We start from the raw sequence: 14,146 nt of genomic DNA, 5'->3' as shown, positions 1-14,146 counted from the left end.
TCAGACTTGAGATTCTGTGAGCCCAGCACACCAGGCAAGGATTGGAAGCTTGCCACAATAGGTTTGTTCTGACCAAGGAAAAGTGACTCCATAACCCAGTAGGTTTAAGACACTTTTGCAGGTCATGAGAGAATTAGGTTCCAACCACTGCTCTGAAGAATACTTATACCAAATAGAAGGGCTTTGTGGTGATAGAGGTTTTAGTTTGGAGAGGCTACCTTACTCAGACTGCAGAGGTTGAGAATTGGGAGATGGTCCCTCAGTTCTGCAAGTGAGTTAAGAGAGACTAGAGGACTGCAGCAGCTTGCCTACTGTTCTACACATAAAACTTGTTTTATAGTTCTCTCATTCATCTATGCCTGGGCTTAATGAACCTGGTGATCACTACAGGGAAAAGAATAAGAGAGAACTGTTAGACCCCAACTCCATGAGGTGCCCAGCGGTTAGGGAGATGACAATCCAATTGCTCATGGATCCTGTTACTCACTAGCCAGAGCAAGCAGGAAGCAAACACCAGCACACATTGCTCACAATAGCTTTATTCAAATGGAGACAGCTTTGGATTAGCTCCCTCACAGACACATAGTCTGTGAAACCAGGGAAACTGCAGTGAACAATAGTTCTTTCCACATTTATACACCTTGATTCATGCTCATTAACATTTACTCCACCTTGCCCCTCCTTTGGTTCCACCCATATCTCCTCGTATGTCAAACTCCATCTCTGTTTAGTGTTTGTTTCATTAACATTGAATTCCTGATGCATTTAACTCATTTACATGACTTTTTGCTATAAGCGCATGTCTAAGACCTTGACTCCTGCTTCTCTCAGTCACTTGGACTTTGACCAAAACCTGGAAGCTTCTTTACCAATCATCATTCACCTTTTTGCATATGTTTATTTTGGATTCTGTTACCAGTTAAATGTTGTCTTTCACATTCCAGTCTCTTTTTCAGTCCTAACTGGTACCATCTCCCACATTCCTAAGACTTCACCTCATTCACAGCACACAGACTCACACAGGCTCACTTGAAAATGGTTGACACAGTTAAGATGGTTACTTAGCATAAGCAAATGGCTGGCTTAGCATAAGCATTCATAAGCAAAATCTGCTCTATCTTCTAATTATACATAATGAAATGAATATCTTACAATACTACTATATTATTAGGAAAATGTTTGCCTAAGTGTCTTGCAATATACTTTTAATTTATCATTCTTCCTTGTGGTTGGCAGCTCTGCTAGGCCACAGGTTACAGCTTTGTATTCAGCTGCAAATCCAATGCTCCCCAAGATCCAAATATTGTCACCCTAAGAGGAACCACTGCAAGAATATTCTTCAGACTTGTGGTTAAGGAACACAGTGCAGGAGGTTCAAGTGTCTGCTGTAAATGAGGCAGAAAGGGAACTTAACACAGATCTCCCATATCCCAAAGGAATGCTGCAGCTAGTGGAGCTGTCAGCTTCTCCAAGACTGAGTTGGTTTAGACACCTGACTTCAGAAGGTTCAGGGATTTGATCTTGAACAGAGGTACATCCATAACTTCTTTGGAGGTACAGAACTGAAGCAACCCTGCCCTTGGTATTTCCACTGATGAGTTGCAACAGCTCAGCATGTGGGCTTTTGTGGATCCCATTAACAGGTATGTGACTATCCTCAGTTTGTATAATGTGCCTGGGCACCTAACTTGGGGTGTCAATTACTGTAGGGGTAGGGTGTCTGAAAGTGAGGGGTTGCAATGCTGAACCCTAGACCTGGATCCACAAAGGGATTTAGGTGTGGCAGTACTGAGCATTACCACAGTTCATTTAAGGCAGCTAACTCCTGGAGCAAAATTCATCACCCTGATTTAGCCACTCAAGGTTATATGCTGTTATTCCTATATGCTGTGAAAGGAACTGCTAAAATAAGGAATACATTTGAAAACCCAGCGGCTTTTATCCAGATTAAAGCACCTCCCTGCAATTCTGAATTAGTCATCTACATGACACTGGGATCACAGCCTAATTCCTTCCTGACCTTGGGTATGTCAGTCATCCCCTTGGGGATGGCTTGTTCTTTTCTTTTGATCAATGCCACCACCACTTGCTATACAAACTACCACTGCCACCCTTCTGCATCAATAAATTGAGATTAGAGCACTGATCCAGGCACTACAAATACTAAACTTCTAGGCCTTCCCCAGCCTGAAAGTCTTCAAAAAAATCCCAAGAGGGTGCTTTATTCTCAAAGATATAAGCAAGGATAGGGTGGAGGCACTGTCCTCTCTTCCTATTGAAGTTGTGTCTCTGTGTGGCCAAGAATGCAAGATTCATAGTATTTGAGAGAGGGAATCCTGGGTTCTGGCCCCTGGTCTTGGGGTGGGGAGGGTCCCCATGAGCAGGAATGTGCATTTCCCCAGGGACAAATAGCAGTGGCACATATTCATGCTGCTGCTAGTTGTCCCTGGACATGCCCCAGCATGTGCAATCTGACATGTGGCAAATTGCCCCAGGTGGGAAAGGGGAGGCTGAGGCTAGCACCTGGGCTGGCCCCAGCAGCCTTACCTTGGTTCCTGGGAGGCCTCCAAGGGCTGCAACATCGGTGATCTGAATTCACTGAGCCTAGGTGACAGCCAGAATGTGGCTCTGGCTGGCCAGGCTCTAGTTTTGGGTGGTGTATGCTGCAGCCATGTGTGCCACCCATTTATTTTTTCTACAGTTCTTTTAGATACTGGGATTTCCCAGTATCTAATTTTGCCACTGCACTGCAAAAGGCTTTGAGGTACTGCAAACCATAAGTTCCTGCTTTGTGTGAACATGGCCAGGATGGGTTTTTTGTATTAGAGTAATTGAATACAATGTAAAAAACAATGTTAGAAGCGCTGAACAAATTTCTCAATCTGAATTCATCTTTTGAAAAAAATATTGAAAATCAGCTTAATAACCTATTTTATCATTTTCAGAATTGTAAGTTCTTGGTGGTTTTTGTGTGTGATGATTTTTTTTGTTTGTTTAAAAATTTAAGTTCCAAGGGCATGTCCAGATGAGCATGCATGTGAGTTTTCCAGGGACAAATAGTAGCAGCACATAGTTGCTGTGACATGCAGCATGTTGACCCCTGTCAGGTAGGGGAGGCTGGTCCCAGAACCTGGTCTGGTCCCAGCAGCCTTACCTGGGGCTCTGGGGGCCTCCTGGGCCTCCAGTGGTGGCAATCCAGGCACCAGAGCCTGGCTGGCAGCTGAAGCATGGCTCTGGCTGGCCAGGCTCAGGTTTTGGAGGGTTCACGCTGCTGCCATGTGTGCCACCCTGCTTTTTTCTGTCATGGAATTTTTTGACACTGGGATCTCCCAGTGTCAAAAAAACCTGTCGTACTGTAAATTAGCAGTGTGGCAAACACATACATGTGTGGCATGTGCAGTTTGTGGCACTGCAGACAGGTCTGCAGAGCTGCAAACCTCACATTCAAGCTCATCTGGACATGCCCCAGAAAGACATTAGTGAAAATTAAATAGGTAAAATTAAAACCAAACATCTTGTCTGACACAAACTGAAATATTTTTTTTAGATTGTCAGACCACAACAACTTTGTTTTTTGTTTTTAATTCCAAATTAGGATGGGAAAAATCTTTGAAACTTCTAAAACTGAGTAAAAAAAGCTGATTCTAGAACCGCAGATTCATTGGCAAATGCTACCAGTGGTGGTTAAAGTGAGGGTTGGACCACAGATTTTTTGGTCTCATTTCCTTTCCTTCCATTTCTGTCATTTTTCTGCCTCCAAGGTGAGATGGTTTTCCTCAAAGCAAGATGTACCTTTTCTCACAAGACATTGCCATGTAGCCCTGTCCCAGGCTAGTTTTTCCAATTTCTGTTGTCAATGTCACACTTCTTAATATAAACCTTGAGGATGACCCTGAAGCATTTCCTCTGGTCCCCACATATCCTTTGTCATTGGCTGAGTTGGGACTGTAGCAGTTGTTCTGGTATATCTGCATCAAATGTGCACATAGTACCCTGTCCACCACAGCTGATGCTGAACAATCAATGCTTCCATACTGGTGGTGTTTGTGTCAGTGAGGAGACTGGAATTTGTGCAATGATTCACTTTATGCCAAGGTTCTTCCAGAGGTAGCTCTGTTGATGGTGTTCCAGGCTTTTCAGGTAGTCTCTGTAGGTCACAGATGTAGATAAGAGTTGGGATTACAGCAGCCTTATATAGTAGGAGCTTTGTTCAAGTCCTGATGTCATGATCATGGAACACATAATTATTCAGTCTTCTGAAGGCAGAATTGGCACATTGAGTCCTATACTGAATCTCCTCATGAATGTTGGCCTTCTTTGAGACATGGATGTTGAGGTATGCAAAGTGGTCAACATTCTCCAGCTCCTGTCCAACAATAAGGATTTTTGCCAGGGAAGTTGATTGGCCCAGAGCACGCTGGTGAAGAACCTTTGTATTTCCGATGTTAAGGGTCATTCCCTATGCTTGAGAGGAGTAGTTAAGGGCCATTTATAGGTTCTCTTCTGAATGTACAATGACAGCACTAGCATCGGTGTACTGAAGTTCCACAGTCAAGAGTGAAGTAACTTTGGTTTTGGCATGCAGGTGGGATAGATAGAAAAGGCTCTTGTCCATTCTGTACTTGATGCTGATGCCACATGGCAGACATCATGAATGAGCATCTTGATGACCACAAGAAAGATGGAAAACATAACTGAGGTGATCATCCAGCCCTACTTGATGCAAGTTTGAATTGCATAGTGGAACCAATGTATAGGATTGTCACAGGCTGGTTGGGCACTGTGAGTGTATTAATTTTATCACAGGCCAACTAGGCTGTTTAATTCAGTTTTGGATTGAGGAGGCAAAGTTAGGAGTGAGGTAAAGGCAAATTTATTATAGCTTACACACACACAACAGTTAACAGAAAGATAAATGTGATAAGCAGATAATGCAGTATTAAACAGCTAATAGTAAATAATAATAACAGATCATAACAACAGATAGATCAATTCTGTCACAGGCCAGCTGGGCACTGTGAGGGTATTAGCCACTGGGCTGCTCAAAACAACAATTAGAAAGACATGGATTGGCAATTTATCGATAGTCCCTCAATGCCAGGTACGCGTCAAGTGATTCCAGTAAAGTCAGGCATCCCCGATTGACGCTGTCAGAGGGATTACCAGGGAAGATCCCTTGATCAGGATCCAATCCCCACTCGCACCAGGAGTCTGGGGTCTGAGCATGGAACAGAAATGACTGTTCTGTTCCCTCCTTCCTGCTGATTACCTGATGCATGCACTTTTTATACCTAGTCTTATGCTAATCTGTTGTCTTTAGAGCCACTCACAATGTTGCCCTATATCTGTTACCCTATGGGATTGAAAGGTGTTAAAAATTATCATAAAAGGTTACTACCTAGACTCGGATTTATCCAATAAGCAAATTACAATGCAACACCTTTAGGTTTGAAATTGACATTGCTCCGCCTAAGCCCCAACCCCTTTTAGGTTTCATTTGAATATGCTTTCTTGGGATGTGCTTTCCTGGAATGTGTTGGGTGTGCCAGGCAGTTGCAAACAGTTTTTTATCATTAAAACTAAACCCTGAGCAGAAACCATTAGGTCAGCTAATCTCACATCTACAGCTTTGCCTATGGGGCCCAGTCAGTTCCATGAACAGTTAATTTGATCATTTTGGTTAAACTTATGACAGACAAGTTACATTTGCGGTTTACAAACTTACAAGCTTTATATTAACTAATATTACCTGTTTAGGCAAAATACCAAGTGCCTCTAAGAAGCACATATTTATTGCTTATTAATCCCTATAGTTCTGGCTGTCACAGTGAGCCACCAAGACTCTAAGGACTTGCAGTCTGCAGCCCCAATTTACTGTGTTACAGGAACAGCAACTGATGGCCCTCAACCCACAAGTATTGAAATAAAGAAATTAGGTCCCTATTGGTTGCCTGAGATCTAGTCTACTTATCTGAAAAGACTCTTATAGTGACAGATTTCTGCTTTTGGGAGGGATGGGGTTATTCTACACAAAACGAAAACATTGATGTGTTCGGCTCTTGTATCTTCCTTCCCATTCCCCAAATTCCTTTTGATTCAAGATGGTTTGTTCTCTTGGCATTGTAATGAAACATAAATGTCTTTGTGTATATATAAAGATATCAACATTGATTTTTTTTCTGCAGTACATTTGATTACAGTAAGCATCCAAACCCTTCTAGATATATTTTTATACATGTAATTTTTTTTTTAACCATAGTGCCTTTTCAAACTTGCAGCTTTTCTTAATTGTATTTTCTGCTGATGGAAGCATGTGGAAGAACTTGGAAGGAATATAGGTGAGGTCCCAAAGGGTTATTACAATGCATTAACACTTTAACACTCACAAAAATAGTCATTTTAGTAAGACTATACCTTGCAAATAATGCATTTGCAAATGAAATTATAAATATAAACATACTTTAGAAATATAAAATTGCAAACTGTGCTCTTTCACACTTATTATAATATTATCTCTAGAGTTGATCATGTTCCAACTCTGCTTTCTTGGTCATTTATAGGCAATTATTGATGTTATTCACACTGCTGATATATTGTAGCATCACATCTTCCATTTGATATTAGGAATGAGGGAATAGGTTCAATTAAACAAAATAACCCCTGAAATTTGCCCTAAATCAAAGACCATTAAGTAGATTGAATAATGATTTTTTTCTCACCCTTTTAAATTTCCTCTACAGTTAAATCTGGATAATAACCCCAAAGTTCCTAGACTCCCCAGAATCTGAGACAATTAACATATAGACCACAGGCCCAGCTCTTTTACCTGCCTTTCTATTTCCAGTCAATAAAAGAAAGAAGAGGCACATGGCCCAGGTATTGTGGACTACCCCATAATACTTCCAATTGATCATCCAAAACCAAGTCTGGAATAATTCTGATGTACACTCTTGGCTGCTGGTGCTCATGGTTACTGGTAAATTCTAAGCATAGTTACCTAGTTATAAAGCTGACTGAATTAGCTCTGGAGGATTTTGCTGATGAGAGAAAAAGTCTGTGTATCATAGACCTACACTAGCAGTTAGTTATTCTACATGCCCAAATAGGGAAGGAGACATGGTTGGGGCATCTCTACCACCCAGCTCAGTGTATAACTCTCAGACAGGCACAGCTAGTTGTACAATTAAAGGAGGGCAAGTGATGCAGCAGGCCCAGGGACTGCCATTGTAGAAGGGTTTGAGGAGGTGCAAAAATGGGCATGACTACAGCAGTGGCTAATCACTCTACTGCAGTTGGTACCATAGTATGCCTATGGGCAGAACTGTTATTTTGGATCTAAAATGGCATTAAAGATTGCCTTCATGACACACCTGGCACACCTTGGGCCACCACCAAGAAGCACTCCTTGGCCACATACCATTGTGCCAAATTCCTGTTCTTGGTGTGCTTCTGGATGACCCAAGAGAGAGGGAATGAGCAGGCTGAGCTTCTCAATGCTAGTTCCAGCTAAGGCAAAGAAAAAGTATAGAGAATAGAGGTTTCTAAACATGGGAGCCTTTGGCTATAAACACAATTCTACTTGTAGAGAGGCAAATCAAATGTAGTGGATAACTTAGCCATGCAAGTGGCATTTTGGGACAATAATGCTCTCCTGTTAAATCTGCTCACTGGGCAACTATGGAAATATTTTCATCCAGGAAAAACACACATGAACGGCGGTGTGGCTCCACGATAGGTGCACTGTCCTGGAAGGTAGCAGCATCCTGGGTTCTGGTCCGGACCATGTCCCAGTCAGGCAGAAGCTATTCCATTCCTGTCAAGTCATCAGAATCAATGACTATTTAACAGAAAAAACCCCACCAGTGGCCCTAGGGGTAGGAGCCAGAACCCAGCTTCCCCTCCCTACCAGAGCACTGCCCACTTCACTGAGCTGTTATCTTTCTAGTTTGCTCTCCTTTTGACCCTATATATCCCACCCCCCCCCCCGTCATTTTTGCTCAAGGTGTGGTCCCCAGACATTACATACTGGGTATGTCTACATGTGCATTAGAACTGGGAGCAGTTTACTCATGAGTAAATGCTCCCTGGCAGGCATCTACACATGCAGGGAAGCAGAAGCAGGTTTGCTGCTAATGGCAGTAAACTACTCCCACTTCCTGGGGCCCCACAATGGGCCACTGCTGCTACAGTGGGAGCTCTAGTCTTCCTCCGGGTGCTGGGACAGGGGCTGGCAGGGAACACTGGGCCAGAAGACAGTGGTCTCTTGCCTCGGGCTGAGACATTGCTCCCTGACCCATGGAGGCTGCCTGCTGCTGGGGTGGGGATAATGTCCCCCTACCCTGGCAGCAGGGAGCTCCTGGCTCCAATTCCCTGATTGGGATCAGGGGGCTTAGAAAGAGCTGCATGGGAGGGGAAGGTCCCAGCCCCTTGCCCCATTCCACCATTGGGGCAGCTAGCAACAAGTCCCCAGCTTGGTAGGGAATGCCCACCCATCTGGGGGCTCATTGCTAGCTGCCCCACTGGTGGATTGGAAGAAGCACCCCTGCAGCTACTTCCAAGCCCCACACCTCAACTTCCCAATTGAGGCACAGGGCTGGAACCATCTCTTGAATGGGACAGTTCCCAGCCCCCGCTCCAGAATTGCAACGAGGGGCTGGGGAGCCTGTTTCCCGCTCAGCTCTGTAATCACAAAGCTGGGCATGGGGCAGGCTCCCCAGCCTGCACCAGCAGGGATCTCCCAATTCACAAGCATGGGGCCAGGACTGGGACTGGGGCCAGGACTGGGAGATCCTTATCTCCCAGTCCAAGCTCTGCAGTCACAGGGAACACCCAGCACCAGCCCCACAGTCACAGAGTTGGTGCTGGGAGATAAGGATCTCTCAGCCTGAGCTCCACAACCATGGAGCTTGGGCTGGGAGATAAGGATCTCCCAACCTTCCAGTCCCTGATCACAAAGCAATCTCAGAGTGGGAGGTTGGAGCTCCCTGCTGCCAGAGTAGGGTGACATAGTCCCTGCTTGGGCACCAGTGGTAGAGCCTGCCTCAGCAGCAGGCAGCTCCTAGGGGCAGGGAGAAATATCCTACTCCCTGCTGGCTGACTGACCAGGAGCAGATTTGCTCCCAGTCAGGCATCTACATGAGTGCTACTGCACAGTAACTAATCACAGGTAAATTTGCTACTTGAATTTTCAGGCAGAAAATTTACTCATGATTGGCAAGTTTACTACACAGTGAGTGTGTGTGTGTAGATGTGCACACTTACTGCAATGCTAAACCAGTGGTTCTCAACCTTTTGCACCTTACGTCCCACCAACCATTTTGTCAAAAAAACCGTGGTCCCACCACGATAAAAATAAAACCTCACTGTTCAAGCTATATGTTGATTCATTTATCTGAAGTGCAAACAACTGATTTTTTCAATTGGGCAATGAGTTGAAGTTCCACCTAACACAACCTTCACACCTCACCAGTAAGACACATCCCACTGGTTGAAAAACACTGTGCTAAACTATGATACAGTGCATTACATGTCTCATGGAGATGCACTCACTGTGCACTACTCAAACTCTGCTCCAAAGATCAAATTCTTACTTTCCTCCTGGGATTTTCTGTTGTGCCCATCAATAAAAAATGTGCACTTCACAGACATCTGTTAATTTATTTTGCCATCATGACATGAGGAGTTATTATTTCCATTTCACAGAAGAAAGAATGAAGCTCAGAGATTACAGTAAAAACTTTCTGCTAAATTTATGTGCCCAGGTTATGGCATTCAGGAATATCTTGCATCTTAAAGTGCTCTATATGTTGAGAGCAATGCATTCATTCAGCACAATTATGGTTGTAATTCTGAAAACCACAAAGTTCTGAAGTCAGGCATTCACAAAATCAAGAATGCATAATTAGTAGCCTGGTAAAAGTTTGGTTTGAGAAATTTTCCTAGCAGCACACAGGAGTTTTGTGGCAGAGGCAAGAATATGAATGAACTTGAACTCTCTCTTCCTGGAGTCCTTTCCTCATTTGTGACTGTTCAACTTCTGCAGTAAAAGAAGCAGGGGTTCTAGATCCAGGTCTTTCTCACTAATCACCTCTGGTTTACTGAGGCATAGACCCCATGATAAAAAAAAAAAAATACATGAGTGGGTAAATAAAGAATAAAATATAAGGCATATACATAAGGGGCTGGAATTCAGGCTGTGCAAGAAGGTGCTTTGAATCTTGTTGGCTTCCCCAGTGTTTAAGGACTTGTGATGGATGGGCTAGAGTTAATGAGTTTTTGTAAATTTGAATGATAGCTGCCTTTCCTAGCTAGAAGGCAATGCACTGGGAATCTCCCCCACCAGGTATATTGTTCTGCTATACTAAAAGGTCCCCATGTGGAGATGTGAGCCTATGTTAACAAGTGCCAGAATTATTCCAGCTTTATTGTCCATTTGCATTATGATTGCGGGGTTAATTACAAAATACCTCTCCACGGACTGCCACCCTTACAGGGTAGAGAGGCTTGTGTGTAGTGATGACCCTAAGAGCAACACAGTCAGGTATCTTGTGCTCCCGGTAGGGTCACTGATGGCAGTAAGGTCAAAGATGAGGTAACAGACAGAGTCCAACAGAACATAAAGACCTCAATGGCAGAGCAGCCAAATGAAGAAGTCATATTTCTCAGCACTGCAAAGACAGATGAAGGATGCAGTGGAAGAGTAACCCCAGTCACCTTGAATCTCCTTGCCACTGGACACAGGTTTCTCCTCCCCCAAGATCTGTGCAGTTGCCGATGTGTAACAGCCTCCCCACATAAAACAAGTCACACACAAGCTTCTCCCACTAGATCCAACCATCAATACCCATACCTTCTACAAAGTCTTGCTGCAATGGATGAGTGGTGATGGGTTATGGCTAGAAAATGGTATTTACAGGTTTGATTTTGGAAACTGTCTTGCAGGTAAAGTAGATATGCATTAGAACAATGGTCCATGACAACACAAGGGTTCATTGATTTCTGAAGAGCCTGTTTGTGCCTTCAAGGCCCACTGTGTCTGACACAGGCAAGCAGCAAGCAGACACACAGGCTGGGAAATTATAGACATGTTTTACAGTGTTCCATAACATGAGATAAGGTGGCATTAAGTCAAAGTGCCCAACTGCAGGACCCAGGGCTTTGGTAGATGGACCAAATTAAGAGAAACCAGAAAGAACCAAATTAGGATGTGTGCATGCGATGGGTTTGTGAAACAAAGGCATATGCTGAAAGGACAGAATGTGGACAGTATGATGACCACAGGAAGACCAATCAGTGATGCCCAAAGATGAAGATTTATCATAAGAGAGAAACAATACAAGAGGAGGGATTTTAGATCAGCAAAGGGTCCCCCAGAGGTGAACTGGAGGGCACCATGGACAGAGCGCAGACCACCAGCCTGTCTCATCCACCCCACTGTGGGGAGATGGGGGGAGTGGGCCTTGGACTCCAACCTCCAGGCTTCTGACATCTGATATTTAAATGAGAACCTCAGAGTGAAGCTTGCATACTGGCCAGATGTACTTTGACTCTGTGCAGCCCTGGGACTGGTAGATATAGAACTGTTTGCATAATTCTGAACTGCTATTGGTGTGTATCAATAACATTTGCCTATTAGTGAATGGTGATGTCATGGTCAGTCTGAGGGGGTGCTCCCACCCTGAGCAAGATGTATGGGTAATAAACCCAGTGCCAACAACAGGGACAGACAAAGTGATCACTGGGAGTCTCTAGTTAAAGATCACATGCAGGCAGTGGTAGATGTTGGTTCTTCACCCTTGTAATGGGATAGGAGTGTTTCATAGTTTCATAGATTGTGAGGCTGGAAGAGACCTCAGAAGATTTCATAGATGTTAGGGCTGGAAGGGACCTTGAAGATAATCAACTCCAGCCCCCTGTCCAGGGGGAGAAAGACAGCTAGGGTCAAAGGGTCCCATCAAAATAAGCACCAAAACGTTTCTTGAATGAGTCCAGAATAGGTGCCTGCACCACTTTGGGAGGGAGTCCATTCCAGGCCTTGGGGGCTTGGACAGAAAATAAAATTTTCCTTACAGCCAACCTAAAATGGCCTTGGAGGAGTTTATGACCATTAGTCCTTGTTATTTCTTGGGGCACTCTGGTGAACAGACGTTCCCCTAGATCCTGATGCATACCCCTTATGTAAGATCATTAGGTCCAGCCCTGCTGCATCGAGCAGGAAAGACAACAGTTCAGGTGACCCCAGCAACGTGACTGTCTAGTCTCCTCTTGAAGATTTCCATGGTAGGTGATTGCACCACCTCTGGAAGGAGCTTATTCTACAGTCTGGACACCCTAGCTGTGAAGAAGTTTTTCCTAATGTTGAGCCTGGAATGGTCTTCTAGGACTTTGTGACCATTTCTCTTGGTTTTCCTCAAGGGTGCCCTGGTGAACAGTTGTTCACTGAGCACTTGATGTACGCCCCTGATGTAGTGGTAAGCTACTACCAAGTCCCCTCTCAGCCTTCTCTTTTTCAGGCTGAAGTGTCCCATGCCCCTCAGCCTTTCCTTATATGGCTTCCCGTGCAAGTCTCTGATCATATGGGTTGCCCTTCTCTGGACTCTCTCAAGCTTGTCCATATCCTTGTTGAAGTGTGGTGCTCAGAACTGGAGTACTCCATCTGCAGTCTCACCAATGCTGAGTAGAGTAGAAGAATCAGTTCCTTGGTTTTGCTGGAGATACATTGATTGATGCATGCCAGAGTATTATTTGCCCTGCTGGCTACAGAGCTGCAGTGCTTGGTCATGTTCATACTGTGGTCTGTTATTACCCCCAGGTCTCTTCACTCATAGTGCTGGTCAGATCAGTGTTGCCAAGCCTGTAGTTGTGTAGGGGATTGTTCCTCCTCAGCTGGGGCACTTTACATTTCTTGATGTTAAACTTTATCTGGTTCTGATCTGTCCAACTTTCCAGCCTATCTAGGTCCACCTGTATCTGCAGCCTATTTTCAAACATGACCATGCTTCCTGATAACTTGGTGTTGTCTGTAAAATTGGTCAGTGAGCTCTTCACTCCCACATCCAAATCATTGATAAAGATATTAAAAAATACTTGACCAAGCACTGACCCCTGAGGGACACCACTGGCCACTTATTGCCAAGATGACACATATCTATTCAGTAGGACTATCTGGTTCCTACCCCTTGCCAGCTCCCTACCCACCTAACTGTCTCACAGTTAAGCCCACAATGTTCCAATTTTCTCATGAGAACACCATGGAATACCAAATCAAAAGCTTTTTGGAAGTCAAGTAACAAAATGTCAATGTCAATCTCCACTCTCTTATCCAGGTGGCGAGTTACCTGATCATAAAAGGAAATGAGGTTGGTAAAACCTGCCTGTGATGAAGCCATGCTGGCTATCATTCAGAATCCTACTTTCTGCAAGCCTATCACATATAGACTTCTTGATGATTTTTTTCAGGATTTTCCCTGGGATAGAAGTTAGGCTAATTGGCCTATAGTTACCTGGGTCCTTCCTCCTCCCCTTCTGGACGATGAGCACAACGTTGGCCCTCTTCCAGTCCTGAGGTCTCTCTCCAGAGCTCCATGGAGTTTTGGAAAAGTTTGCCAGGGGTTCTACAATGACTTTGGCCAGCTTCTTCAGCACCCTCAGATGAAGTTCATTTGGGCCTGCTGACTTATATATGTCTAATTTCTTTAATTGATCACACACCAGCTCTACAGCAATAGTAGGAACACAGTCATTCCTACCCTGCTGCTTCTGTACCCTACCTGGTATGTTTTTCCCCTTGGCCCAGTGAAAGACCAAAGCAAAGTAGTCATTCAGGAGTTTAGTTTTCTCCTGAGTGCTAGTAAATAGATGTTTTGAGTTCTTATTTGGCAGCTGTGACTGCAACTGAGAAGTCCTTTATAGGACCCTCTCTGCTCACCCCACATGGGGAGGTGCCCCAAACATAGGCCCCACCTTATCTTACTAGACTGGATAGCCACTTCAAGGGGGATCACTCAAATTATGATTGAAACACAAAAATGTTCTTCACATCCTGCAATGTATGAACCCTACTAGATGACCCAAACAGTGACAGAGCTGAAAATACAACAGCTACTGTTGCCTGAGAACTCTCACAATACAACATCCATATCACTGC

The sequence above is a fragment of the Alligator mississippiensis genome, chromosome 9 (genome assembly GCF_030867095.1).
Source record: "Alligator mississippiensis isolate rAllMis1 chromosome 9, rAllMis1, whole genome shotgun sequence".
In the NCBI taxonomy this organism is placed as follows: domain Eukaryota; kingdom Metazoa; phylum Chordata; order Crocodylia; family Alligatoridae; genus Alligator; species Alligator mississippiensis.
Note: the sequence above shows the minus strand (reverse complement) of the source record.